Source organism: Indicator indicator, unplaced genomic scaffold (assembly GCF_027791375.1).
Source record: "Indicator indicator isolate 239-I01 unplaced genomic scaffold, UM_Iind_1.1 iindUn_scaffold_62, whole genome shotgun sequence".
Classification (NCBI taxonomy): Eukaryota; Metazoa; Chordata; class Aves; order Piciformes; family Indicatoridae; genus Indicator; species Indicator indicator.
Window position 1 is genome coordinate 206,084 of NW_026539193.1, and position 27,999 is coordinate 234,082.

Genomic DNA, 27,999 nt, shown 5'->3' on the forward strand with positions numbered 1-27,999 from the left:
CTCCATCCCCATGGTAACCCCGGGCGCCCCGGGCGGAAAGGGCAGGCCGGGAGGGACAAAGAGGAAGAGGGAAGCGCAGGCAAAGAGGGAGGCAGCGGCGGAGAAGGCGCAGGGGCGAAGCTCAGCCGAGGCTTGGAGGGTGGGGAGGACACGGAGCTGGGGAAAGTGGAGCGAGAGGGCAGGGGGTGAGGGCTGGAGGCAGCGGTGCCAAGCCCTGGAGGGAGCTCTGGGCTCGGCCGCGGCCCGAGGGGAGCGAGCGGCGGAGGGGCTGAAGCGGACGGGCCCGGGCCGGGAGCCTGGCAAGGTGGCGAGGCCGTGGCTGGGCTGAGTGTGGAAGGGAGCAAGAGGAGCCGAAGTTGCTGGAAGGAGAAGGCAGCTGGGCTCGGTGAGCTCCGGAGGACCCTTCCAGCCCCTGTGGTGCTATGGAAGGAGCTGGAGCCGGCGGCAGCAGAGGGACACTGCGTAAGTGAGAGGGGCTGGGGCCGGACGGGGTCTGGGTTGGAGCGAAAGGAAAAAACCTGCGAGGCTGAGATGAGAAAGAGCCTGCGGGGGGTGGGGGTGGTGCGGAAGGGACTTGGCAGAGCTTGGGCGAGCTGCGGGCACTGCGCTGTGTGGCACCCGCCGGGGGTGGCACCCGCCGGGTGGTGCCCCCCCCGCGGTGCCACCCCCGGCGGGAGGGGGACTCGGGCAGGTCGGGATGGGGAGCACCGGGGGAGGGGGGCAGTTTGCAAGCTTAAAAGTGGCGTTTTACCGGGTAAAAGAGTTGGATTTGTTTTTTGGTGAAAGTTATCGAATGCTGAGTTAGAGTTAGGAGGACCTGGAGCTGCTGGAGAGGGGCCGGAGGAGGTCACCAAGAGGAGCAGAGGGATGGAGAAACTCCCCTGTGGGGTCAGGGTGGGAGGGTTCAGGCTGGAGAGGAGAAGGCTGCAGGGAGAGCTCAGAGCAGCCTTGCAGGAGCTGAAGAGGCTCCAGGAGCGCTGGGGAGGGACTTGGGACAAGTGCTGAGAGTGGCAGGCTGAGGGCCAATGGCTTGGAGCTGGGAGAGAGGAGATTGAGAGTGGAGAGGAGGAAGAAATTGTTGAGGTTGCCCAGGGAGGCTGTGGCTGCTCCCTCCCTGGAGGTGTTGAGGAGCAGGCTGGGCTGGTAGGAGGTGTCCCTGCCCATGCCAGGGGCTTGGAGCTGGCTGAGCTTTGAGCTCCCTTCCGACCCAACCCGTTCTGGGATTTTATGAATTATGTGGCTCAGCATTCCTTGGAAGAAAGGAGACATTCCAGGGTCCCCTGAGCCTAAAATCTGCCCTGAATATATACATCAGGAATGACTCTGGTCCTGCCAAAGACACCAAACTCCATCACACCACTCCTGGGCTGCTGGCAGTGTGCACAGTTGGCTAGTGCCACTTTTCTTTTGGCTGATGCCACTTCTCTTTTGGCTAGTGCCCGTTTTCTCTGAAGAATAAAGAAAGAGGCACTGATTTTTGCCTTCTGAATGCTTCCCATCAGAGAATTTTGCTACAGGCTCAGGGGCAGAATTTTCTTAGAGGCACCATCCTGCTGCTGCAGGTTGCAGAGGGAATTTGGTTGTGGCTATAGTTCTCTGTGTGTGTGCATGGAAGGTGGCATTTCTTGATGGGCAGTGGTCAGAGTGCACCTCACCTGCTTTCTGCCAGCCTTGTGAGTGTTTCTAGAGGTGCCTTGGTACCATCTCTGCTCCTTTGGATCCCCCACGATGCTTGCATTTGAGTGGCTGCACCCAGGGACCTTCAGTGATGATCTTAGAGGTTTATTTCCAGCCAAAACAGTTCCAGGACTCTCTGATGTGTTTTGCAGGCTGAGGAGCTCACAGCAGGCTCACAGCATCCTCCCTGCCCTAAGTGTGTGCCCAAGTTGGGATTGGCACTAAGAGCAGAATTAGAAGTTCTGTGAAGCCCTTGGAGGATACTGGTGGGGAGCAACTTGTTCCTTGTGTTTGGGGGTAGAGGGTTTGTCCTGCCCAGGGCAAAAGGCTTTGAGGGTGCTGGGGGAGGAGAAGCTCAACCTGAGCCCCCAGGGAGCACTTGCAGCCCAGAGAGCCAAGCAGAGCCTGGGCTGCAGCAGGAGAAGTGTGGCCAGAGGGGAGGGAGGAGATTCTCCTCCTCTGCTCCACTCTGCTGAGACCACTCCTGGAGCTCTGTGTCCAGTTCTGGAGCCTCTGTTCCAGGAGGGATCTGGAGGTGCTGGAAGGTGTCCAGAGAAGGAGCACGAGGAGGAGCAGAGGGCTGGAGCTGCTCTGCTCTGGAGACAGCCTGAGAGAGTTGGGGTTGTGCAGTGTGGAGAGGAGAAGGCTCCCAGGAGACCTTCTTGTGGCCTTGCAGGATCTGAAGGGGGCTCCAGGAAAGCTGGGGAGGGACTTCTGAGGGTGTGAGGGAGGGATAGGACTGGGGGGATGGAGCAAAACTGGAAGTGGGGAGATTGAGATTGGATGTGAGGAAGAAATTCTTCCCCATGAGGGTGGTGAGAGCCTGGCAGAGGTTGCCCAGGGAGGTGGTGGAAGCCTCACCCCTGGAGGTGTTCAAGGCCAGGCTGGATGTGGCTGTGAGCAACCTGCTGTGGTGTGAGGTGTCCCTGCCCATGGCAGGGGGTTGGGACTGGCTGAGCCTTCAGGTCCCTTCCAGCCCTGACAATTCTCTGATTCTTTATTTTTTACCTCTTCCCAAAAACTAAAATCAAAATGCTCCACACTGGATCGGAAATTTAAATGGAAATTCTCTTCACAAATGTATATGAAAAGCATTCAGGTCAAAGGAAATACATCCACAGGTGAGGCTCAGTCCTTCACCAGGCCAGAACTTTCAAGAGCCTTCCAGAAACCTCCACCCCCCTCAGGCTCACAGGCACAAGGCCAGGCCCAAGCTGTCCTCTCCCCCTCCCCCCTAGACCCAGGCCTGCTGCAGCCTTGCCCAGGTCCTGTGGCAGAGCTGGAAACTCACTGCCAGCCAAGGCCAAGAGAAGGCTCTGCCCCCCAGCAGCCTCTGCCCCCCAGCAGCCTCTGCCCCCCAGCAGCCTCTGCCCCCCAGCAGCCTCTGCCCCCCAGCAGCCTCTGCCTTCCAGCAGCCTCTGCCCCCCAGCAGCCTCTGCCTTCCAGCAGCCTCTGCCCCCCAGCAGCCTCTGCCCCCCAGCAGCCTCTGCCTTCCAGAAGCCTCTGCCCCCCAGCAGCCTCTGCCTTCCAGAAGCCTCTGCCTTCCAGAAGCCTCTGCCCCCCAGCAGCCTCTGCCCCCCAGCAGCCTCTGCCCCCCAGCAGCCTCTGCCTTCCAGCAGCCTCTGCCCCCCAGCAGCCTCTGCCCCCCAGCAGCCTCTGCCCCCCAGCAGCCTCTGCCCCCCAGCAGCCTCTGCCTTCCAGAAGCCTCTGCCCCCCAGCAGCCTCTGCCTTCCAGAAGCCTCTCCCCCCAGCAGCCATCTTCTGCCCCGGTAATCCCCCAGGATCAGGCCCTCCCCTGCCCCCCGCCAAAGCAGTCCCCCTCTGCCCACCACCAGCCCCGAGCCGTCTGTGCCCGCTTCCCAGCAGCACTCTTGCTGCGCTCCCCCCCAGCAAGCCTCTGCCTTTCCACCCGCAGCCCTCGGACACCCCCTCCCCCCCAGCAGCCTCTGCCCCCCAGCAGCCTCTGCCCCACAGGAGCCTCTGCCCCACAGCAGCCTCTGCCCCAAGGAAGCCTCTCCCCTGCAGCAGCCTCTCCCCTCCAGACCACAGGGATAACAACCTGCACCTCCTGAGATGAAGCAGAGAGAGAGCTTTGGCTATGCACTGCCTTCCACAGAGATGTAAGGAAAGTGAATCCCATCTGGAAGTTGCTGTTCACAGCAGAGAGAGAGGAGTCCTGTAAAACTTTATTCCAATAAAGGCAGAGTCCAGGGAACAAATCCCTGTGGGGGTCTCTCATATTGCTGGAAGGTGGCAGCTTCCCTTTCATCCTAAATTCCCAGATGCAAATTTCATGGAATCATGGAGTCACAGAGTGGTCTGGGCTGGAAGGGAACTCCAAAGGTCACCTAGAGACTCACAGAAACACTCAGGCTGGAGCAGAGCCTCAGGGTCACCAAGTCCAACCCAGGACCCTTCTCTACAAGGCTCAGCCCTAAACCACATCCCCAAGCACCACATCCAAACCACCTTGAGACACCTCCAGCCTTGGGGACTCCACCACTTCCCTGGGCAGCACATTCCAGAGTCTGACCACTCCTGCCATGGAAAATCCTTCCTACTGCCCAGTCCAAGCCTCCCCTTGCAGCTTGAGGCTGTTCCCTCTTCTTCCATCACTAATGACCTGTGAGAAGAGACCAGCACCAAGCTCTCCACAGCCTCCTCTCAGGGAGCTGCAGACAGCAATGAGGTCTCCCTCAGCCTCCTCTTCTCCAAACCAGCCATCCCGAGCTCCTTCAGTTGCTCTCCATCAGATTTCTTCTGCAGGCCCTTCCCCAGCTCCTTGCCCTCCTCTGCCCTGGCTCCAGCACCTCCACATCTCTCTGCTATTGAGGCGCCCAGCACTGGACCCAGCACTCCAGCTGTGGCCTCCCCAGTGCTAAGTACAATCATAGAATGGTCTGGGCTGGAAGTGACCTCCAAAGATCATCCAGTCCACCCCCCTGAGAGACCCTGGGTTATTCTGTCTGGAAAAGAGAAGGCTCCCAGGAGCCCAGAAGGCTCCCTTCTTATGGCCTTCAGATACAGTATGTGAAGGGGACTACAAGAAAGCTGGGGAGGGACTTTTGAGGGTGTCAGGGAGGGATAGGACAGGGGGGGATGGAGCAAAACCAGAAGTGAGGAGATTCAGATTGGATGTTAAGAAGAAATTCTTCCCCATGAGGGTGGTGAGAGACTGGCAGAGGTTGCCCAGGGAGGTGGTGGAAGCCTCACCCCTGGAGGTTTTTAAGGCCAGGCTGGAGGTGGCTGTGAGCAACCTTTGCTCTGAGCAAACTTTGCTATGGGGAGATCCAGGGCTGCAGCCAAAGCAGTGTGGCCAGAGCTGGAGAGAGAGGATCCTGCCCCTCTGCTCTGCTCTGCTCTGCTGTGGGCAGACCTCACCTGCAGCACTGCAGCCAGGGCTGGAGCCCTCAGCACAGCAAGGCCATGGAGCTGCTGCAGAGGGGCCAGAGGAGGCCAGCAAAATGCTGAGGGGCTTGGAGCAGCTCTGCTCTGGCACAGGCTGAGGGAGCTGGGGGGGTTCAGCCTGCAGAGGAGAAGGCTCCAGGGAGAGCTGAGAGCAGCTTGCAGGAGCTGCAGGGCTGCAAGAAGGCTGCAGAGGGACTGTGGCCAAAGGCCTGCAGGGACAGCACCAGGGGCAATGGCTTCAGCAGGCAGAGCAGATTGAGATTGGAGGTGAGGAAGAAGTTGTGCAGCAGGAGGCTGCTGGAGCACTGCCACAGGTTGCCCAGGGAGGAGGTTGAGTTCCCAGCCCTGGAGATAGTGAAGGGGAGGCTGGAGAGGGCTGTGGGCAACCTGGGCTGGTGGAGGATGTCCCTGCTGGGTGCAGGGGGTTGGACTGGATGAGCTTTGGAGCTCCCTTCCAGCCCAGATGATTGTATGATTCAAAGCTTGAGGCTGTCCTAACTTGTTTAGGCTGGAAAAGACCTTTAAGATCAAGTCCAACTCTTGGCCCAGTACTGCCAGGTCACCACTAACCACATCCCTGGGCTAATCACTGCTCTCATTTGGCATGTCCTTGTCCCCTGCAGGTGGCACACATATGGTCAGGTGAGGTAGGCTTCACTGGGCTGCATCCATGTCCCATGGTGGTGTTTAGGCAGGATTCTGGCTGTGGTTCTGTGCCTGGAGGTGTCGAAGCTATGTGTAGACAGGGCAGTTTGGGCTGTGGTTTAATGGCCGTGGTGGCCTTGGGTCAGTAGTTGGACTCAATGACCTTTGAGGTCTTCTGCAGCCAAACCAACTCCAGGATTCTCTTGGTTTGCCTTTGCTGTAGGGTAAGAGCTGACCCAGGTTGGCTCTTCAGGTCTCTTCCCCTCTCACAGCCTCAGGTAAGTGTTGTTCTTCTGCCCAAGTTGTGTTGCAGTCAGTGCCTTCTTGTCTTCACCCTTGTCCCTAATTAAGAGCAAACAACCCTCAAACCCCTGCAGCTTAGGAATGCAAACTCTCAGCAAGGAGCTGTCACAGGTTCTGCTCAGTAGCTCAGCAGGTGTAAAAGGACATTTCCTGTTGGTCTGATGCCATCTTAATTTTTTTTTTCCAGTGGAAGATGCACACAGAGAAGCATTAAACCCTTGACTGACAGCTTGCTTTCAAGTAAAAGCCTGGTAGCTGCTTTGCCTTTTATTTCTCTTTTCCTAGCCCAGGCTTCTGTCTTTCTCCCCATGGCCAGCAGAGCTTCCCTCGGCACTGTCAGCGCTGGATGCTAAATCCTCTTTCATTCCATCTCTCTTTGGCTTCTGCAGCGAGGATGCTGTGGTGCTGCTGCTGCTGAGGGAGATGCAGCAATTAACTCTGCTCCAGGATTTAGCTCTGCCCTCAGCCGAGCTGGAGATGCTGTGAGGAGAGGTTGCCAGAGATGCAGACACAAAGCCTGCATCCAGGTTTTTGCTGCATCCCTGCCGCTGAGCGAGGCACAGATTGGAGCTGCCGGAGGAAGGTGAAGCCTGGAGATGTCAGTGTGCTGCGGAGCTGGGTGCAGGCTCTGATGCTGTCTGGGGGGGGGTGATGCTCTCTGGGGGGTGATGCTGTCTAGGGGGGGTGGTGCTGCTGTGGGAGCAGGGCACAGGGAGCCCTGCGGCGCGGTGGGGGCTGCAGTGGGGTTCTCAGGCGCGGTGCAGAGGCTGTGCTGCTGGTGAGGTCTCTGTGGCGCAATGGACGAGCGCGCTGGACTTCTAATCCAGAGGTTCCGGGTTCGAGTCCCGGCAGAGATGATCTCCAGGCAGGTGGCTCTTTTATTTTCCTGCACCTGGCTTTATTGAGGGCCCAATCCCCCCACATTTAGCATCCCCCACCCCCCAGGGCTTCAGGGGGGAGCAGAGTCGCTTTGCCTGGCACTCCCTCCTCAGCCTGCTCTCCGAGGCATCTCTCTCTCTCTCATCATATTCCCTTTTCCTCAGCCCTTTTGGTATCTCCTGCCTAGGAGGGGTTTTAACCCCATTTGTTCCTCCAGTACTGGGGGTGGGGGGTGGGGCTCATCTTTGATCCCTTCTTAATCAAAGCACTCTGCTTTCTGGTAGGAATCAGGTGGATGAGGCACAGTGGTTTAAAGCCTTTTGTTGACATCTGCTGTGAGAAATGGAGGGGAGGGGAGGGTTGTTCAGATGTATTGGGGGGGGGGAGGGAAGAGTGGGTCTGCATTTATTTATGAAGGGCAGATCCTGCCTGACCAACCTGACCTCCATCTGTGACAAGGTGACCAACTGCTGGATGAGGGAAAGGCTGTGGATAGTGTCCCAAGGCTTTGGAAAAGCCTTTGGCACTGTTCCCCACAGAACTCTCCTGGACAAAGTGGCTGCTGAGGGCTTGGCTGAGCAATGCTCTGCTGGGAAAGACACTGCCTGGATGGACCCAGAGAGTGGTGCTCAGGAAAGGTAAAGCCAGCTGGTAGCTGGTCACAAGTAGTGTTCCTCAGGGCTCAGTGCTGGGACCACTTCTGTTTAACATCTTGATTGATGATCTTAGAATCCCAGAATGGTCCAGGTTGGGAGGGAGCTCCAAAGCTCATCCAGGCTTCTCTTGAAGGTCTCTAGTGATGGTGACTCCACCACCTCCCTGGGCAGCACATCCCAAGGGGCAATCACCCTCTCTGTGAAGAACTTCCTCCTAACACCCAGCCTAGACTTCCCCTGTCACAGCTTGGGACTGTGTCCCCTCCTTCTGCTGCTGGGTGCCTGGGAGCAGAGCCCACCCCCCACCTGGCTACAACCTCCCCTCAGGTAGTTGTAGACAGCAATGAGGTCATCCCTGAGCCTCCTCTTCTCCAGACTAAACATCCCCAGCTCCCTCAGCCTCTCCTCATAGGGTTTGTGTTCCAGACCCCTCCCCAGCTTCATTGTCCTTCTCTGGACATGTTCCAGTACCTCAACATCTCTCTTGAATTGAGGAGCCCAGAACTGGACACAGGACTCAAGGTGTGGCCTGAGCAGGGCTGAGTACAGAGGAAGAATAACCTCCCTTGTCCTGCTGGCCACACTATGCCTGATCCACCTGGGCACACTGCTGGCTCCTGTTCAGCTGCTGTCACCCAGCACCCCCAGGTCCCTCTCTGCCTGGCTGCTCTCAGCCACTCAGTCCCCAGCCTGTAGCACTGCTTGGGGTTGTTGTGGCCAAAGTGCAGAACCCTGCACTTGGCCTTCTTAAATCTCATCCCATTGGCCTCTGCCCACCCAGCCAGCCTGCCAAGGTCCCTCTGCAGGGCCCTCCTACCCTCCAACAGATCGACTGCTCCTGACTTGGTGTCATCTGCAAACTCACTGATGATGGACTCAATTCCTTCATCTACATCATCAATAAAGAGATTGAACAGGATGGGGCCCAGCACTGATCCCTAGGGGACAGCACCAGTGCCTGGCTGCCAGCTGGATGTGGCACCATTCACCACCCCTCTCTGAGCACCATTCACCACCACCCTCTGGGCACCAATCACCATCACCCTCTGGGCACCATTCACCACCACCCTCTGGGCACCAATCACCATCACCCTCTGGGCACCATTCACCACCACCCTCTGGGCACCATTCACCATCACTCTCTGGGCACCACTCACCTCCACTCTCTGGGCACCATTCACCATCACTCTCTGGGCACCATTCACCACCACCCTCTGAGCACCAATCACCATCACCCTCTGGGCACCAATCACCATCACCCTCTGGGCACCATTCACCACCATCCTCTGAGCACCAATCACCATCACCCTCTGGGCACCAATCACCATCACCCTCTGGGCACCATTCACCACCACCCTCTGGGCACCATTCACCACCACCCTCTGAGCACCAATCACCATCACCCTCTGGGCACCAATCACCATCACCCTCTGGGCACCATTCACCACCATCCTCTGAGCACCAATCACCATCACCCTCTGGGCACCATTCACCACCACCCTCTGGGCACCATTCACCACCACCCTCTGGGCACCATTCACCACCACCCTCTGGGCACCATTCACCATCACTCTCTGGGCACCACTCACCTCCACTCTCTGGGCACCATTCACCATCACTCCCTGGGCACCACTCACCTCCACTCCCTGGGCACCACTCACCACCACTCTCTGGGCACCACTCACCTCCACTCCCTGGGCACCACTCACCATCACTCTCTGGGCACCATTCACCTCCACTCTCTGGGCACCATTCACCACCACTCCCTGGGCACCATTCACCATCACTCTCTGGGCACCATTCACCACCACTCCTTGGGCACCACTCACCATCACTCTCTGGGCACCATTCACCTCCACTCTCTGGGCACCGTTCACCACCACTCCCTGGGCACCATTCACCATCACTCTCTGGGCACCATTCACCATCACCCTCTGGGCACCGTTCACCACCACTCCCTGGGCACCATTCACCATCACTCTCTGGGCACCATTCACCACCACTCCTTGGGCACCACTCACCATCACTCTCTGGGCACCATTCACCATCACTCTCTGGGCACCAATCACCATCACCCTCTGGGCACCAATCACCACCACTCCTTGGGCACCACTCACCATCACTCTCTGGGCACCATTCACCATCACCCTCTGGGCACCGTTCACCACCACTCCCTGGGCACCATTCACCATCACTCTCTGGGCACCATTCACCACCACTCCTTGGGCACCACTCACCATCACTCTCTGGGCACCATTCACCATCACCCTCTGGGCACCGTTCACCACCACTCCCTGGGCACCATTCACCATCACTCTCTGGGCACCATTCACCATCACCCTCTGGGCACCAATCACCATCACTCTCTGGGCACCATTCACCATCACTCTCTGGGCACCACTCACCTCCACTCTCTGGGCACCATTCACCACCACTCCTTGGGCACCATTCACCATCACTCTCTGGGCACCACTCACCTCCACTCTCTGGGCACCATTCACCACCACTCCTTGGGCACCATTCACCATCACTCTCTGGGCACCATTCACCATCACTCTCTGGGCACCACTCACCTCCATTCTCTGGGCACCATTCACCACCACTCTCTGGGCACCATTCACCATCACTCTCTGGGCACCACTCACCTCCACTCTCTGGGCACCATTCACCATCACTCTCTGGGCACCACTCACCTCCACTCTCTGGGCACCACTCACCTCCACTCTCTGGGCACCATTCACCATCACTCTCTGGGCACCACTCACCACCACTCTCTGGGCACCACTCACCTCCACTCTCTGGGCACCATTCACCATCACTCTCTGGGCACCACTCACCTCCACTCTCTGGGCACCACTCACCTCCACTCTCTGGGCACCATTCACCATCACTCTCTGGGCACCACTCACCATCACTCTCTGGGCACCACTCACCATCACTCTCTGGGCACCATTCACCATCACTCTCTGGGCCCAGCCCTCCAGCTGGTTCTTTACCCATTTCGAAGTGAATCTCTCTAAGCCACAAGGTGCCAGCTTTGCCAGGAGCTTCTTGTGGCAGACAGTGTCAAAGGCTGTCCTGAGCACCACTCCTGCCCTTGCTGGCCTGAGCTTGGTGAACCTCTCTGTGGCACTCAGCTCCTGGGCTCCACTCCTTCCCCTTGCACAAAGCCCTCTGCAGTCACCCAGTGCCAAGGCCTTCAAGGACTCTCAGCCTGCTTTAGGCTGGTCCCAAACAGCTCTCCCAGAAGGATCCATTCCATGAGCTTGCCCAGAGCAGGAGTGTCCTGCCCCTTGCTCATGAAGTCCCCAAGGGCTCCAGAGCAGACACAGCTTGAACCTCCCTGGAGCTGGGGGAGATCTGAGCCTTTCTGCTCTGCTGGGAGAAAGAATCCACAATAAAATTGTTCTTCAAGGCAGGGGGAGCTGCACCTCTGCTGTTCTTTTCAGCCCTCCAAGCTCATCCAGCCCCACATCAACACAGCACCACCATGGCCACCAAACCCTGGCCCCAGGTGCCACAGCCACAGAGCTCCTGAAGACCTCCAGGGATGGAGACTCCACCACCTCCCTGGGCAGCCTGGGCCAGGCCCTGACCACTGCTGCAGGACACAAATTGTTCCCCTGCAGAACCTTGCAGAGCCCTGCAGATCCCAACAGATCCTTATGGGCCCTTACAGACCCCTAGGGACCCCTGCAGACCCCTAGGGACCCCTACAGACCCTTGCAGACACCGGCAGACCCCTACAGACCCCTAGGGACCCCTGCAGACACTGGCAGACCCCTAGGGACCCCTGCAGACCCCTACAACCTCCTGCAGACTCCTACAGAACTGTGCAGACCACTCCAGACCTCTGCAGACTCCTACAGAACCCCTGTAGACCTCTGCAGACCCCTACAGACCCCTGTGGACCACTACAGACCCCTGTGGAATGCTGCAGATCTTGGCAGACCACTGCATCCCCTTGGGGACCTCTGCAGAGCCCTGCAGACCCCTGGCAGACCCCTGCAGATGCCTGCTGACCTTTAAAAGACCCCTCCAGACCTCTTCAGACCCCTACCAACCCCTACAGACCCCTGCAGATGCTGGCAGAACCCTGCAGACCCCTGCAGACCTTTAAAAGACCCCTGCAGGCTCCTGGAGACCTCTACAGTCCCCTACAGATGCCTCCAAACATCTACAGACCCCCTCCAGAGCCCTGCAGACCTGTGCAGAACCCTACAGAACCCTGTAGACCACTCCAGAACCCTCCCTACCCCTGTAGACCTCTGCAGACCCCTGGCAGACTCTACAGACCACTGCAAATCCTGGCAGACCCCTGTGGACCTTTACAGACCTATACAGACCCTGGCAGACCCCTACAGACCCTTGCAGACCCCTGTAGACCCTTCCAGACCTCAGCAGACCCCTACAAACCCCTGCAGACCCCTGCATATCCCCGCAGACCCCCTTTAGAACTCCACAGACCACTGTAGACTCCTACAGACCCCTGTAGACTGTTCAAGACCCCTACAGACCCCAGCAGACCCTTCCAGACCCATACAGACCCCTACAGACCCTTCCAGACCCCTACAGACCCCTGTAGACCCTTCCAGACCCCTGCAGACCCCTGCAGATGCTGACAGTCCCCTGCAGACCCCTGCATATCCCTGCAGACCCCCTTTAGAACTCCACAGACCACTGTAGACCCCTACAGACCCCTGTGGACCTCTACAGACCCTTAGAGACCCTGATGGACCCCTACAGAAACCAACAGACCCCAGCAGACCCTTACAGACCCCAGCAGACCCCTGCAGAACCTTGGCAGACCCCTGGATGATCCCTGCAGACCTCTATAGACCCTTGCAGACCTCCACAGATCCCTGCAGACTCTTACAGACCCCAGCAGACCCCTGGGGATCCCTGCAAACACCAATGAACACCAATAGACCCCTGCAGACCTTTGCAGACCCTTGCAGACCCCAGCAGAACCCTGCAGACCCTGGCAGACCCCTACAAATCCCTGGAGACCCCTACAGACGCTGGCAGACTCCTGCAGACCCCAAAGAACCCTGGCAGAACCCTAGAGACCCTTTCAGACCCCAGCAGACCCTTGCAGACCCCTGGGGTTGGGACCCAGAGCAGGGATCTGGATTGGGAAGAAGCTGCACTAGAGGGCACCAAGTGCCCAACATTGCCACCAGGAACCAGCTCAGAGCTTGCTGGAGAGCTCCAGGGCAGATATCCTGCAGCTGGGGAACAGCAGAAAGAGCTTCAAAGGACGTCGTGGGGAAGGGTCTGTGCTCATTAGCTGCTAATTAAGAACTGCCTGGAGAGAGTGCAGGGGAGGCTGGGAAGCTGCTGAGGGGCCTGGAGCAGCTGTGTGAGGAGCAAAGGCTGAGAGGCTGCAGAAGAGCAGCCCCAGAGGGGAGCTGCTGAGTGCTGAGCAAGAGCTGAAGGGGCTGTGGGGGGCAAGAGGCTGGGGCTGGCATCTGCTGAGTGGTGCCAAGGGGCAAGGGGCAGAGAGTGGAGGGCAGGAGGTTGGAGCTGAGCAGGAGGAGAAAGTTGTTTGGGGTGAGGCTGCTGGAGGCCTGGAGCAGGCTGCCCAGAGAGGTTGTGGAGTCTCCTGGTGTGGAGAGCTTCCAACCCCCCCTGGGCACTGTGCTGCTGGGCACAGCTGGGGGTGCCCTGCTGGAGCAGGGGGGTGCAGGAGATCAGCTCCAGAGCTCCCTTCCCACCCTCTGCACTCTGGGATTCAGGGATTCAGCTGCTGGGTTTGCAGGAGGCCAGAGGAGCTCAAGTCCAGGCTGGGCTTAGGAGTTCAAAGTCCTCCCTCCCCCCAGCAGCCTCTCCTGGGTCAATATTTGCTCTCCCATCTCACTGCACCCAACCTCAGTGTCCACCTTCAGCCTTTTCTTTCTCCATGCTGGCATTGGGACATCCTGAGAGAAGCTTTTCTGTCCAGGAAGCTCTGCTGTGGTTCTCCTCCTCTCCCTCTCACTGGGAGTTGTCTTTGGGCTCCTGCAGCTTCCCTTGAAGCTGCTGCTGTGGCCTCATGGAGTCTTTGTGGGCAGAGATGACCTTGAAGACCTTTGTGCCCCAAAGCATTAAGGATGAGGTTGAGCAGGAGGCAGAACTGAGCTCCATCAAACCTGGGGCCAGGCTTTGGTGGCCATGGTGGTGCTGTTGGGCTGCTCTCAGCTCTCCCTGGAGCCTTCTCCTCTGCAGGCTGCACCCCCCCAGCTCCCTCAGCCTGTCCCACAGCAGAGCTGCTCCAGCCCTTGGCTCATCCTTGTGGCTTCCTCTGACCTCTCTCCTCAGCTCTGTGTCCTCCTCCTGCTGGGGACAGCAGAGCTGGAGGCAGGATTGGAGGTGAGGTCTGAGCAGAGCAGAGCCCAGGGGGCACCAGCCCAGCTCCCTCAGCCTCTCCTCACAGCAGAGCTGCTCCAAGCCCTGCAGGATGCTCAACCTTTCCCTCTCCTCCTCTCCACTTGGTTGTGCTCCTCCCTGAGTCCATCTGCTGAGGGTTACTCCTTCAGATGATGAACTCCTCAGCTCTGCTGGCTGCTTCCAGCTGCTGCCAGCCCTTTGCATGCTGTCCCACAGTGAAGTGGCAGCCACTCATTGTTGCCTCCCTGAATGATCCTCTGTCTGCCTCTCCCCCAACTATGAACTCTTTATCCTGACCACAGAGCTGCTTCCTGCCAGCCTGGAGGGAAGGAGAACTCCTCATGGGCATGCAGAGCTCCAAAGCCAGCAGTGGCCTCAGGCTCTGCCCTCCAGCCCCTGAGCTCTGCCCTCCAGCCCCTGAGCTCTGCCCTCCAGCCCCTGAGCTCTGCCCTGGGAGGTTTCTGAGGCTGCTCTCAGCTCCCTGCCTGTGCTCTGAGCAGGGGAGAGCTGCTGCAGAGCTCAGCCCCCAGCACCTCAGCAGCCTGGGGTGGATAAAACCAGGAGGGCTGGGAAGCTCCTGGTGGCTTTCAGTCCCTTGGTGACACCACAGAAGGGCTCAGGTTGGAAGGGACCTCAGAGATCATCTCCTCCAAGCCTCCTGCCATGGGCAGGGACACCTCCCAGCCAGACTTGGTCACAGGATCCCAGGAGGTCAGGGGTTGGAAGGGACCCAAAGAGATCATTGAGTCCAACCCCAAGGTTGCTCAAGGCCTCATCCAGCCTGGCCCTGGGGACTCCACCACCTCCCTGGGCAGCCTGGGCCAGCCCCTGGCCACTCTTGCAGGACTCAAGTGGTTCCTCATGGCCAACCTGAACCTCCTCTGGCTCCATTTCCTCTCCTCTCTGAATGCTTTCTGCTGAGGCTCCCGTGCCCAGACCCTTGCCAGGCATCAGCTTTGTGCTCTTGGCTGCTGCTTCTCCACCACCAGCCCCTGGCATTCAGCACCTCCACCGCTCTCAAACCCCTCCAGGGATGGAGACTCCACCACTGCCCTGGGCAGCCTGGGCCAGGCCTGGACAAGCCTCGAGGGGCAGAAGTTGTTCCTCAAGGCCAACCTGAAGCTGCCCTGGGGCAGTCTGAGGTCATCTCCTCTGGTCCTGTCCCTCCCCAACCCCCCCTGGCTGCAGCCTCCTCTCAGGAGCTGCAGAGAGCAATGAGGTCTCCCTCAGCCTCCTCTTCTGCAGCCTCCCCACCCCCAGCTCCCTCAGCTGCTCCTCACAGCAGAGCTGCTCCAGGCCTTGGCTCATCCTTGTGGCGTTCTCTGGACTCATTCCCACAGCTCCCTGAGCTGCACAGATGATCCCTGCCCAACTCTACCTCTGACAGACAATCAAATTGATTTTTCCCCTTTTTTCCCATTCCCCCCCCGCCCCCCCCTTTTTTTTTCTTTAGGGAATTGTCTCTGTTACTGCTGAGCTTTAACCTGAGAGACTGCTTGGCACTTCCTAAGTCAATAATTATTCTTGGGAATGTAGGTCAAAGCCTTTTCTATTTTCTCCTCCTGCTTTGTGGGATGGGGAAGAGGATTTCACTGTTCCAGATCTCCGAGCATGGAACCTCCCTGCTCTGAGCAGCCAAGCAGCAGCAGCTGAGGGATTCAGGAACAAGACACTGCTGTGAGCTGGAGGAGAGGTCCCTGAAGGACCTGTGTGCTGGAGATGTCCTCCAGGAGCTGTGTGTTGGAGATGTCCTCCAGGAGCTGTGTGTTGGAGATGTCCTCCAGGAGCTGTGTGTTGGAGATGTCCTCCAGGAGCTGTGTGCTGGAGATGTCCTCCAGGAGCTGTGTGCTGGAGATGTCCTCCAGGAGCTGTGTGTTGGAGATGACCTCCAGGAGCTGTGTGTTGGAGATGTCCCTGCAGGAGCTGTGTGCTGGAGATGTCCTCCAGGAGCTGTGTGCTGGAGATGTCCTCCAGGAGCTGTGTGTTGGAGATGTCCCTCCAGGAGCTGTGTGTTGGAGATGTCCTCCAGGAGCTGTGTGCTGGAGATGTTCCTCCAGGAGCTGTGTGCTGGAGATGTCCCTCCAGGAGCTGTGTGCTGGAGATGTCCCTGCAGGAGCTGTGTGTTGGAGATGTCCTCCAGGAGCTGTGTGTTGGAGATGTCCTCCAGGAGCTGTGTGCTGGAGATGTCCTCCAGGAGCTGTGTGTTGGAGATGTCCCTCCAGGAGCTGTGTGCTGGAGATGTCCTCCAGGAGGTGTGTGCTGGAGATGTCCTCCAGGAGCTGTGTGCTGGAGATGTCCTCCAGGAGCTGTGTGTTGGAGATGTCCCTCCAGGAGCTGTGTGTTGGAGATGTCCCTCCAGGAGCTGTGTGTTGGAGATGTCCCTCCAGGAGCTGTGTGTTGGAGATGTCCCTCCAGGAGCTGTGTGCTGGAGATGTCCTCCAGGAGCTGTGTGCTGGAGATGTCCCTCCAGGAGCTGTGTGTTGGAGATGTCCTCCAGGAGCTGTGTGCTGGAGATGTCCTCCAGGAGCTGTGTGCTGGAGATGTCCCTGCAGGAGCTGTGTGCTGGAGATGTCCCTGCAGGAGCTGTGTGCTGGAGATGTCCCTGCAGGAGCTGTGTGCTGGAGATGTCCTCCAGGAGCTGTGTGTTGGAGATGTCCCTGCAGGAGCTGTGTGCTGGAGATGTTCCTGCAGGAGCTGTGTGTTGGAGATGTCCTCCAGGAGCTGTGTGCTGGAGATGTCCCTCCAGGAGCTGTGTGCTGGAGATGTCCCTCCAGGAGCTGTGTGCTGGAGATGTCCCTCCAGGAGCTGTGTGCTGGAGATGTCCCTCCAGGAGCTGTGTGTTGGAGATGTCCTCCAGGAGCTGTGTGTTGGAGATGTCCCTCCAGGAGCTGTGTGCTGGAGATGTCCTCCAGGAGCTGTGTGCTGGAGATGTCCTCCAGGAGCTGTGTGCTGGAGATGTCCTCCAGGAGCTGTGTGCTGGAGATGTCCCTGCAGGAGCTGTGTGTTGGAGATGTCCCTGCAGGAGCTGTGTGCTGGAGATGTCCCTGCAGGAGCTGTGTGCTGGAGATGTCCCTGCAGGAGCTGTGTGTTGGAGATGTCCTCCAGGAGCTGTGTGCTGGAGATGTCCCTCCAGGAGCTGTGTGCTGCAGGAGATGTCCCTCCAGGAGCTGTGTGCTGGAGATGTCCTCCAGGAGCTGTGTGTTGGAGATGTCCCTCCAGGAGCTGTGTGTTGGAGATGTCCCTCCAGGAGCTGTGTGCTGGAGATGTCCCTCCAGGAGCTGTGTGCTGGAGATGTCCCTCCAGGAGCTGTGTGCTGGAGATGTCCTCCAGGAGCTGTGTGCTGGAGATGTCCTCCAGGAGCTGTGTGCTGGAGATGTCCTCCAGGAGCTGTGTGCTGGAGATGTCCTCCAGGAGCTGTGTGCTGGAGATGTCCTCCAGGAGCTGTGTGCTGGAGATGTCCTCCAGGAGCTGTGTGCTGGAGATGTCCCTGCAGGAGCTGTGTGCTGGAGATGTCCCTGCAGGAGCTGTGTGCTGGAGATGTCCTCCAGGAGCTGTGTGCTGGAGATGTCCTCCAGGAGCTGTGTGTTGGAGATGTCCTCCAGGAGCTGTGTGCTGGAGATGTCCTCCAGGAGCTGTGTGCTGGAGATGTCCCTGCAGGAGCTGTGTGCTGGAGATGTCCTCCAGGAGCTGTGTGCTGGAGATGTCCTCCAGGAGCTGTGTGCTGGAGATGTCCCTGCAGGAGCTGTGTGCTGGAGATGTCCCTCCAGGAGCTGTGTGTTGGAGATGTCCCTCCAGGAGCTGTGTGCTGGAGATGTCCCTCCAGGAGCTGTGTGCTGGAGATGTCCTCCAGGAGCTGTGTGCTGGAGATGTCCTCCAGGAGCTGTGTGCTGGAGATGTCCTCCAGGAGCTGTGTGCTGGAGATGTCCTCCAGGAGCTGTGTGCTGGAGATGTCCTCCAGGAGCTGTGTGCTGGAGATGTCCTCCAGGAGCTGTGTGCTGGAGATGTCCCTGCAGGAGCTGTGTGCTGGAGATGTCCCTGCAGGAGCTGTGTGCTGGAGATGTCCTCCAGGAGCTGTGTGTTGGAGATGTCCTCCAGGAGCTGTGTGCTGGAGATGTCCTCCAGGAGCTGTGTGTTGGAGATGTCCCTCCAGGAGCTGTGTGTTGGAGATGTCCCTCCAGGAGCTGTGTGCTGGAGATGTCCCTGCAGGAGCTGTGTGCTGGAGATGTCCCTCCAGGAGCTGTGTGCTGGAGATGTCCCTCCAGGAGCTGTGTGCTGGAGATGTCCCTCCAGGAGCTGTGTGCTGGAGATGTCCCTGCAGGAGCTGTGTGCTGGAGATGTCCTGCAGGAGCTGTGTGCTGGAGATGTCCTGCAGGAGCTGTGTGCTGGAGATGTCCTGCAGGAGCTGTGTGCTGGAGATGTCCCTCCAGGAGCTGTGTGCTGGAGATGTCCTGCAGGAGCTGTGTGCTGGAGATGTCCCTGCAGGAGCTGTGTGCTGGAGATGTCCCTGCAGGAGCTGTGTGCTGGAGATGTCCCTCCAGGAGCTGTGTGCTGGAGATGTCCTCCAGGAGCTGTGTGCTGGAGATGTCCCTCCAGGAGCTGTGTGTTGGAGATGTCCCTCCAGGAGCTGTGTGTTGGAGATGTCCCTCCAGGAGCTGTGTGCTGGAGATGTCCCTCCAGGAGCTGTGTGCTGGAGATGTCCTCCAGGAGCTGTGTGTTGGAGATGTCCCTCCAGGAGCTGTGTGCTGGAGATGTCCTCCAGGAGCTGTGTGTTGGAGATGTCCTCCAGGAGCTGTGTGCTGGAGATGTCCTCCAGGAGCTGTGTGCTGGAGATGTCCTCCAGGAGCTGTGTGCTGGAGATGTCCTCCAGGAGCTGTGTGCTGGAGATGTCCTCCAGGAGCTGTGTGTTGGAGATGTCCTCCAGGAGCTGTGTGTTGGAGATGTCCTCCAGGAGCTGTGTGTTGGAGATGTCCTCCAGGAGCTGTGTGTTGGAGATGTCCCTCCAGGAGCTGTGTGCTGGAGATGTCCTCCAGGAGCTGTGTGTTGGAGATGTCCTCCAGGAGCTGTGTGTTGGAGATGTCCTCCAGGAGCTGTGTGTTGGAGATGTCCTCCAGGAGCTGTGTGTTGGAGATGTCCTCCAGGAGCTGTGTGTTGGAGATGTCCTCCAGGAGCTGTGTGTTGGAGATGTCCTCCAGGAGCTGTGTGTTGGAGATGTCCTCCAGGAGCTGTGTGTTGGAGATGTCCTCCAGGAGCTGTGTGTTGGAGATGTCCTCCAGGAGCTGTGTGTTGGAGATGTCCCTCCAGGAGCTGTGTGCTGGAGATGTCCTCCAGGAGCTGTGTGCTGGAGATGTCCTCCAGGAGCTGTGTGCTGGAGATGTCCTCCAGGAGCTGTGTGCTGGAGATGTCCTCCAGGAGCTGTGTGCTGGAGATGTCCTCCAGGAGCTGTGTGCTGGAGATGTCCTCCAGGAGCTGTGTGCTGGAGATGTCCTCCAGGAGCTGTGTGCTGGAGATGTCCTCCAGGAGCTGTGTGCTGGAGATGTCCCTGCAGGAGCTGTGTGCTGGAGATGTCCCTGCAGGAGCTGTGTGCTGGAGATGTCCCTCCAGGAGCTGTGTGCTGGAGATGTCCCTCCAGGAGCTGTGTGCTGGAGATGTCCTCCAGGAGCTGTGTGTTGGAGATGTCCTCCAGGAGCTGTGTGCTGGAGATGTCCCTGCAGGAGCTGTGTGCTGGAGATGTCCCTCCAGGAGCTGTGTGCTGGAGATGTCCCTCCAGGAGCTGTGTGCTGGAGATGTCCCTCCAGGAGCTGTGTGCTGGAGATGTCCCTCCAGGAGCTGTGTGTTGGAGATGTCCCTCCAGGAGCTGTGTGCTGGAGATGTCCCTGCAGGAGCTGTGTGCTGGAGATGTCCCTCCAGGAGCTGTGTGCTGGAGATGTCCTCCAGGAGCTGTGTGCTGGAGATGTCCCTCCAGGAGCTGTGTGCTGGAGATGTCCCTCCAGGAGCTGTGTGCTGGAGATGTCCTGCAGGAGCTGTGTGTTGGAGATGTCCTCCAGGAGCTGTGTGTTGGAGATGTCCCTCCAGGAGCTGTGTGCTGGAGATGTCCTCCAGGAGCTGTGTGCTGGAGATGTCCTCCAGGAGCTGTGTGTTGGAGATGTCCCTCCAGGAGCTGTGTGTTGGAGATGTCCTCCAGGAGCTGTGTGCTGGAGATGTCCTCCAGGAGCTGTGTGCTGGAGATGTCCCTCCAGGAGCTGTGTGCTGGAGATGTCCTGCAGGAGCTGTGTGCTGGAGATGTCCTCCAGGAGCTGTGGGCTGGAGATGTCCCTGCAGGAGCTGTGTGCTGGAGATGTCCCTCCAGGAGCTGTGTGCTGGAGATGTCCTCCAGGAGCTGTGTGCTGGAGATGTCCTCCAGGAGCTGTGTGCTGGAGATGTCCCTCCAGGAGCTGTGTGCTGGAGATGTCCCTCCAGGAGCTGTGTGCTGGAGATGTCCCTCCAGGAGCTGTGTGCTGGAGATGTCCTCCAGGAGCTGTGTGTTGGAGAGGTCCCTCCAGGAGCTGTGTGCTGGAGATGTCCTCCAGGAGCTGTGTGCTGGAGATGTCCTCCAGGAGCTGTGTGCTGGAGATGTCCTCCAGGAGCTGTGTGCTGGAGATGTCCTCCAGGAGCTGTGTGTTGGAGATGTCCTCCAGGAGCTGTGTGTTGGAGATGTCCTCCAGGAGCTGTGTGTTGGAGATGTCCCTCCAGGAGCTGTGTGTTGGAGATGTCCTCCAGGAGCTGTGTGTTGGAGATGTCCTCCAGGAGCTGTGTGTTGGAGATGTCCTCCAGGAGCTGTGTGTTGGAGATGTCCTCCAGGAGCTGTGTGTTGGAGATGTCCTCCAGGAGCTGTGTGCTGGAGATGTCCCTCCAGGAGCTGTGTGTTGGAGATGTCCTCCAGGAGCTGTGTGCTGGAGATGTCCTCCAGGAGCTGTGTGCTGGAGATGTCCTCCAGGAGCTGTGTGCTGGAGATGTCCTCCAGGAGCTGTGTGCTGGAGATGTCCTCCAGGAGCTGTGTGTTGGAGATGTCCCTCCAGGAGCTGTGTGTTGGAGATGTCCCTCCAGGAGCTGTGTGTTGGAGATGTCCCTCCAGGAGCTGTGTGCTGGAGATGTCCTCCAGGAGCTGTGTGTTGGAGATGTCCTCCAGGAGCTGTGTGCTGGAGATGTCCTCCAGGAGCTGTGTGTTGGAGATGTCCTCCAGGAGCTGTGTGTTGGAGATGTCCTCCAGGAGCTGTGTGTTGGAGATGTCCTCCAGGAGCTGTGTGTTGGAGATGTCCCTCCAGGAGCTGTGTGTCTGGAGATGTCCTCCAGGAGCTGTGTGCTGGAGATGTCCCTCCAGGAGCTGTGTGCTGGAGATGTCCTCCAGGAGCTGTGTGCTGGAGATGTCCTCCAGGAGCTGTGTGCTGGAGATGTCCTCCAGGAGCTGTGTGCTGGAGATGTCCTCCAGGAGCTGTGTGCTGGAGATGTCCTCCAGGAGCTGTGTGCTGGAGATGTCCTCCAGGAGCTGTGTGTTGGAGATGTCCTCCAGGAGCTGTGTGTTGGAGATGTCCTCCAGGAGCTGTGTGTTGGAGATGTCCCTCCAGGAGCTGTTTGCTGGAGATGTCCCTCCAGGAGCTGTGTGCTGGAGATGTCCTCCAGGAGCTGTGTGTTGGAGATGTCCTCCAGGAGCTGTGTGTTGGAGATGTCCTCCAGGAGCTGTGTGTTGGAGATGTCCCTCCAGGAGCTGTGTGTTGGAGATGTCCCTCCAGGAGCTGTGTGTTGGAGATGTCCCTCCAGGAGCTGTGTGTTGGAGATGTCCCTCCAGGAGCTGTGTGTTGGAGATGTCCTCCAGGAGCTGTGTGTTGGAGATGTCCCTCCAGGAGCTGTGTGTTGGAGATGTCCCTCCAGGAGCTGTGTGTTGGAGATGTCCCTCCAGGAGCTGTGTGTTGGAGATGTCCCTCCAGGAGCTGTGTGTTGGAGATGTCCCTCCAGGAGCTGTGTGTTGGAGATGTCCCTGCAGGAGCTGTGTGTTGGAGATGTCCCTCCAGGAGCTGTGTGTTGGAGATGTCCTCCAGGAGCTGTGTGTTGGAGATGTCCCTCCAGGAGCTGTGTGTTGGAGATGTCCCTCCAGGAGCTGTGTGCTGGAGATGTCCCTCCAGGAGCTGTGTGCTGGAGATGTCCCTCCAGGAGCTGTGTGCTGGATGTCCTCCGAGCTGTGCTGGAGATGTCCCTCCAGGAGCTGTGTGCTGGAGATGTCCTCCAGGAGCTGTGTGCTGGAGATGTCCTCCAGGAGCTGTGTGCTGGAGATGTCCCTCCAGGAGCTGTGTGCTGGAGATGTCCCTCCAGGAGCTGTGTGCTGGAGATGTCCCTCCAGGAGCTGTGTGCTGGAGATGTCCCTGCAGGAGCTGTGTGCTGGAGATGTCCCTCCAGGAGCTGTGTGCTGGAGATGTCCCTCCAGGAGCTGTGTGCTGGAGATGTCCCTCCAGGAGCTGTGTGCTGCTGGAGATGTCCCTCCAGGAGCTGTGTGCTGCAGGAGATGTCCCTCCAGGAGCTGTGTGCTGCAGGAGATGTCCCTCCAGGAGCTGTGTGCTGGAGATGTCCCTCCAGGAGCTGTGTGCTGGAGATGTCCCTCCAGGAGCTGTGTGCTGGAGATGTCCCTCCAGGAGCTGTGTGCTGGAGATGTCCCTCCAGGAGCTGTGTGCTGGAGATGTCCCTCCAGGAGCTGTGTGCTGGAGATGTCCCTCCAGGAGCTGTGTGCTGGAGATGTCCCTCCAGGAGCTGTGTGCTGGAGATGTCCCTCCAGGAGCTGTGTGCTGGAGATGTCCCTCCAGGAGCTGTGTGCTGGAGATGTCCCTCCAGGAGCTGTGTGCTGGAGATGTCCCTCCAGGAGCTGTGTGCTGGAGATGTCCCTCCAGGAGCTGTGTGTTGGAGATGTCCCTCCAGGAGCTGTGTGCTGGAGATGTCCCTCCAGGAGCTGTTTGCTGGAGATGTCCCTCCAGGAGCTGTGTGCTGGAGATGTCCCTCCAGGAGCTGTGTGCTGGAGATGTCCCTCCAGGAGCTGTGTGCTGGAGATGTCCCTCCAGGAGCTGTGTGCTGGAGATGTCCCTCCAGGAGCTGTGTGCTGGAGATGTCCCTCCAGGAGCTGTGTGCTGGAGATGTCCCTCCAGGAGCTGTGTGCTGGAGATGTCCCTCCAGGAGCTGTGTGCTGGAGATGTCCCTCCAGGAGCTGTGTGCTGGAGATGTCCCTCCAGGAGCTGTGTGCTGGAGATGTCCCTCCAGGAGCTGTGTGCTGGAGATGTCCCTCCAGGAGCTGTGTGCTGGAGATGTCCCTCCAGGAGCTGTGTGCTGGAGATGTCCCTCCAGGAGCTGTGTGCTGGAGATGTCCCTCCAGGAGCTGTGTGCTGGAGATGTCCCTCCAGGAGCTGTGTGCTGGAGATGTCCCTCCAGGAGCTGTGTGCTGGAGATGTCCCTCCAGGAGCTGTGTGCTGGAGATGTCCCTCCAGGAGCTGTGTGCTGGAGATGTCCCTCCAGGAGCTGTGTGCTGGAGATGTCCCTCCAGGAGCTGTGTGCTGGAGATGTCCCTCCAGGAGCTGTGTGCTGCTGGAGATGTCAGAGTACCACAGAGTCAGAGAATATTGGAGGTTGGAAGGGAGCTCCAGAGATCATCAGAAAAAAAGAAAGAAGGGGTGAGGAGACTCCTTGCAGAGGGGTCCTGGCCCTTGGCCCTCACCAAGCTGCTCACAGAACAGCTTCTGAGCCTGCAGTGCTGAGGGCCAGCAGGATGCTCCCTGAAAGTTTCCCCCTCTGCTCCAAGCAGAGCCTGGGCTGCAGCAGGAGAAGTGTGGCCAGAGGGGAGGGAGGAGATTCTCCTCCTCTGCTCCACTCTGCTGAGACCACTCCTGGAGCTCTGTGTCCAGTCCTGGAGCCTCTGTTCCAGGAAGGATCTGGAGGTGCTGGAAGGTGTCCAGAGAAGGAGCACGAGGAGGAGCAGAGGGCTGGAGCTGCTCTGCTCTGGAGACAGCCTGAGAGAGTTGGGGTTGTGCAGTCTGGAGAGGAGAAGGCTCCCAGGAGACCTTCTTGTGGCCTTGCAGGATCTGAAGAGAGCCACAGGAAAGCTGGGGAGGGACTGCTGAGGGTGTCAGGGATAGGACTGGGGGGGATGGAGCAAAACTGGAAGTGGGGAGATTCAGATTGGATGTCAGGAAGAAATTCTTCCCCATGAGGGTGGTGAGAGCCTGGCAGAGGTTGCCCAGGGAGGTGGTGGAAGCCTCACCCCTGGAGGTGTTCAAGGCCAGGCTGGAGGTGGCTGTGAGCAACCTGCTGTGGGGTGAGGTGTCCCTGCCCATGGCAGGGGGTTGGCACTGCCTGAGCCTTGGGGACACTTCCAGCCCTGACAGTTCTGTGATTCTAAGTGCTGGGCAGGAATCCTCTGCCAGGACAAAGGAGACTTCTCCCATCCTCCACCCCCTGCTCTCCCACCTGGCTCTGTTACTCCACACTCCTCCTGGAATGGTCTCTGCCCCGCGGCCAGCTCAGCCTTGTGAGACATCTGAAAGGGGAAAAGGCTTCTTTGAAGCTCCTGAGAGCTCTGGAGGCTCTTCCTTGAACCACTCCTGCACACATTCCAGAGTTCATCAGGCAACGTCTGTCCTTGCCAGGAGCAGCACAGCCCCAGGCAGGGGCAGAGGCAGGGGCATTGGTGCCCACTGGCCTGGTCTGCACTGGTGCCCACTGCTTCAGGAGCTCCATGTCCCTTCCTGCACTCTTTGCTCCCAGCCTCAGGATGGAGATGTGCTCCTTCTGCTCCAGCTCAAGCCAATGGTTTCATAGAATCAACCTTAGAGACTGGAAGGGACCTCCAGAGATCCTCAGCTCCAAGCCCCCTGCCAGAGCAGGACCCCCCAGGGCAGGCCCCACAGGAATGCATCCAGGTGGGGTTGGAAAGGCTCCAGAGGAGACTCCACAACCTCCTTGGGCAGCTGCTCCTGTGACCCTCACACCAAAGAAGCTTCTCCTCATGCTGAGATGAACTCTTCTATGCTCAGGTTTGTATCCCTTGCTCCTTGTCCTGTTACTGAGCACCCCCAAAAAGAGCCTGGCCCCCTCCCCTTGCCCCCAGCCCTCAGCTATTGGCAGACATTGATCAGATCCCTCTCAGCCTTCTCCTCTCCACACTAACCACCCCCAGGGCTCTCAGCCTCTCTTCACAGGGGAGATGCTCAAGGCCCCAAATCCTCCTCCTGGCTCTCCCTTGGACTCTCTCCAGCAGGTCTCTGTCTCTCTGGAACTGGGGAGCCCAGAGCTGGACACAGCATTGCAGCTGTGGTCTCAGCAGGGCAGAGCAGAGCAGAGGGGGAGCAGAACCTCCCCAGCCCTGCTGGCCACACTTCCCTTGCTGCCCCCCAGGACCCCATTGGCTCTCTTGGCCCCAGGGGCACTTTGCTGTCCCTGCAGAACTTGCTGCCCACCAGCACTCCAAGGTCTTGCTGTGTGGAGCTGCTCTCCAGCAGGACAGCTCCCAGCCTGTCCCTCCAGCAGCTCATTCTTGCTCCTTAGTGTGCTGCAGGTTGTGAACCAGGCTGAGCCTTCCCTGCACTCACTGAGAACTGGAGCCTGCTGCTCAGTGAGTTCAGTCTGGGGAGAGCTGAGAGCTGCTCAGCAGGGCACAGAGCTGCCCACTGCACAGCACCAGGCACTGGATGGATCCCCACCACTGCTCAGCAGATGGTCCACAGGATCTCAGTGTGGTCAGCAGCTCCTCTGTGGTCCTTGGATCTCACAGAATCCTCCAAGCCCAGCATGGGACCTCTGGAGCTGATCTCCTGCACCCCCCCAGCTCCCTCAGCCTGTGCCACAGCAGAGCTGCTCCAGCCCTTGGCTCATCCTTGTGGCCTCCTCTGGCCTCTCTCCTCAGCTCTGTGACCTCTTCCTGCTGGGGACAGCAGAGCTGGATCAAAGGGGGCTGTGCCCCTCACCTCCTCTCCTCATCAGACCCTCCCCACCCATGGCAGAGCACCAAGAGGATTCCCCTCAGCTTTAGAGTCTGGTTGCCCCCAGGGCCCTTGGTGCTCCTCCATCCTTCTCTGGTGGTCTCCTGAGCTGAGCAACTCTGCAGCAGCAGCCCCCAGCCCCAACAGCTCTTCACAGAATGCCCCAAGCCCAGCATGGGACCTCTGGAGAGCATCTTCCACCCTGCACCCCCCTGCTCCAGCAGGGCACCCCCAGCTGTGCCCAGCAGCACAGTGCCCAGGGGGGGTTGGAAGCTCTCCACACCAGGAGACTCCACAACCTCTCTGGGCAGAGAGGTTTTTCTTTTCTCTTGGAGAGCTTCTCTCTGTTTTTAACCTCCTCAGTGCAGTGCAAAGCTCCAAGGCTGGAAGCTGTTGGTGGAAGTTGGCTTCATCCCTCCGGGATTCCATCCATGGGAGCTGCTCTTCCAAGACATCATTCCAGACCTGGACCACTGCTGGTTGAACACCACAGGCCTGCTCCTGTCACACCAAAGGCCTTCACCTCACCCCAGCAGTGTCCCAGGTTGCTTCCAAGTGTGTGCAACTTCCATTCGTAGTCACCAAAAGCCTCTTCAGAGTCACCTTCTGCTTTGAAGAGGTCTTGTAGGGATTCAGAGCCCTCCCAGCTGCTCTCTGGATCTGCTTTGCAGTGCTGGCTTCCAGCTCCTGCTTCTGAAGGGTGGTGGTGATGGGACAGAATCTTCCACAGAGGCTTCAAGTCTGGCACAGAAGAGCAACAGAGTTGGGAAAGGGTCTGGAGAAGAGGCTGGGGAGGAGCAGCTGAGGGAGCTGGGGGTGGGGAGGCTGCAGAAGAGGAGGCTGAGGGAGACCTCATTGCTCTCTGCAGCTCCTGAGAGGAGGCTGCAGCCAGGTTGGGCTCTTGTGCCAAGGGACAAGGCACAGGACCAGAGGAAATGGCTTCAGGTTGCCCCAGGGCAGCTTCAGGTTGGCCTTGAGGAACAATTTCTGCCACTTGAGGCTTGCCCAGGCCTGGCCCAGGCTGTCCAGGGCAGAGGTGGAGTCTCCATCCCTGGAGGGCTTCCCAAGCCCTGGAGCTGTGGTGCTGAGTGCCAGGGTCTGGTGGTGCTGGGGCAGGGCTGGGCTCAGGGTTGGACTCTATGCCCTTGGGGGATCTTTTCCACCCCAGACCATTCCAGGATCCTAGGATTCCAGCCCTGCTGTGGGGCCAGCATGGATGGTGGCTCCTGAATTCCTTCACTGCTTTGACTGCAGCAGAGATCAGGGAGCAAGGGCAAGGCAGGGAGGCCCTGGGAGGAGCTGCTTTAGGGGATGCCCAAGAGAAAGAGGGATCCAAATTTGGCTTCCCTCAAAAAAATGCCCCTTAAGGACACCCCTCAAGCCTCCCTCTGCCTGCAGGGATGGCAGCTGGGGTGGAGCTGAGCTGGGGAGTACCCAGAGCTGCTCCTGGGTGCTCTGAAGGTTTCTCTGGGTGCTGCTCCCCAAAGCATTTCAGCTGCAGGCAGCACCTTGGCCCTGTGCTGGGGGTTTGAGTTTGGGGCACAAAGCTCCTTCACATCCTGCCACAGCTTCCCAGCTCTCAGCTTCTTCTTTGTTACCTCTTCAGAGCAGAGAGGGGAGGCTGGACAGAGCTCTGGGCTACCTGCTCTGGCTGGGAATGTCCCTGCTGAGGGCTGGGGCTCAGACTGGGTGAGCTTTGGAGCTCCCTTCCAGGTGGAGCACTGCAGCCACCTCTAGGACCCTCAGCACAAGCAGGACCTGGAGCTGCTGGAGAGGGCCAGAGGAGGTCACCAAGAGGAGCAGAGGCTGCAGAACCTCCCCTGTGGGGCCAGGCTGGGAGGGTTGGGGCTGTTCAGGCTGGAGAGGAGAAGGCTGCAGGGAGAGCTCAGAGCTGCATTTCAATGTCTGCAGGAGAGCTGGGGAGGGACTGCTCAGCAGGGCTGGGGGTGATGGCTGAGGGGCAGTGGTTTGGAGCTGGAGCAGAGTTAGGTTGGACATCAGCAGAAGTTCTGCACCATGAGGATGAGGAGACACTGGAACAGGCTGCCCAGGGAGGTGGTAGAGACTCCATCCCT

General features: G+C 58.7%; 1 non-coding gene across 1 annotated transcript; it reads left to right on the plus strand.

The window, feature by feature from the left end:
• The first annotated feature begins 6,816 nt into the window (after positions 1-6,816).
• Positions 6,817-6,890, plus strand: TRNAR-UCU (transfer RNA arginine (anticodon UCU)). Its single transcript has one exon. It is a non-coding gene; the product is annotated as a tRNA-Arg (tRNA).
• The last annotated feature ends 21,109 nt before the right edge of the window (positions 6,891-27,999 follow it).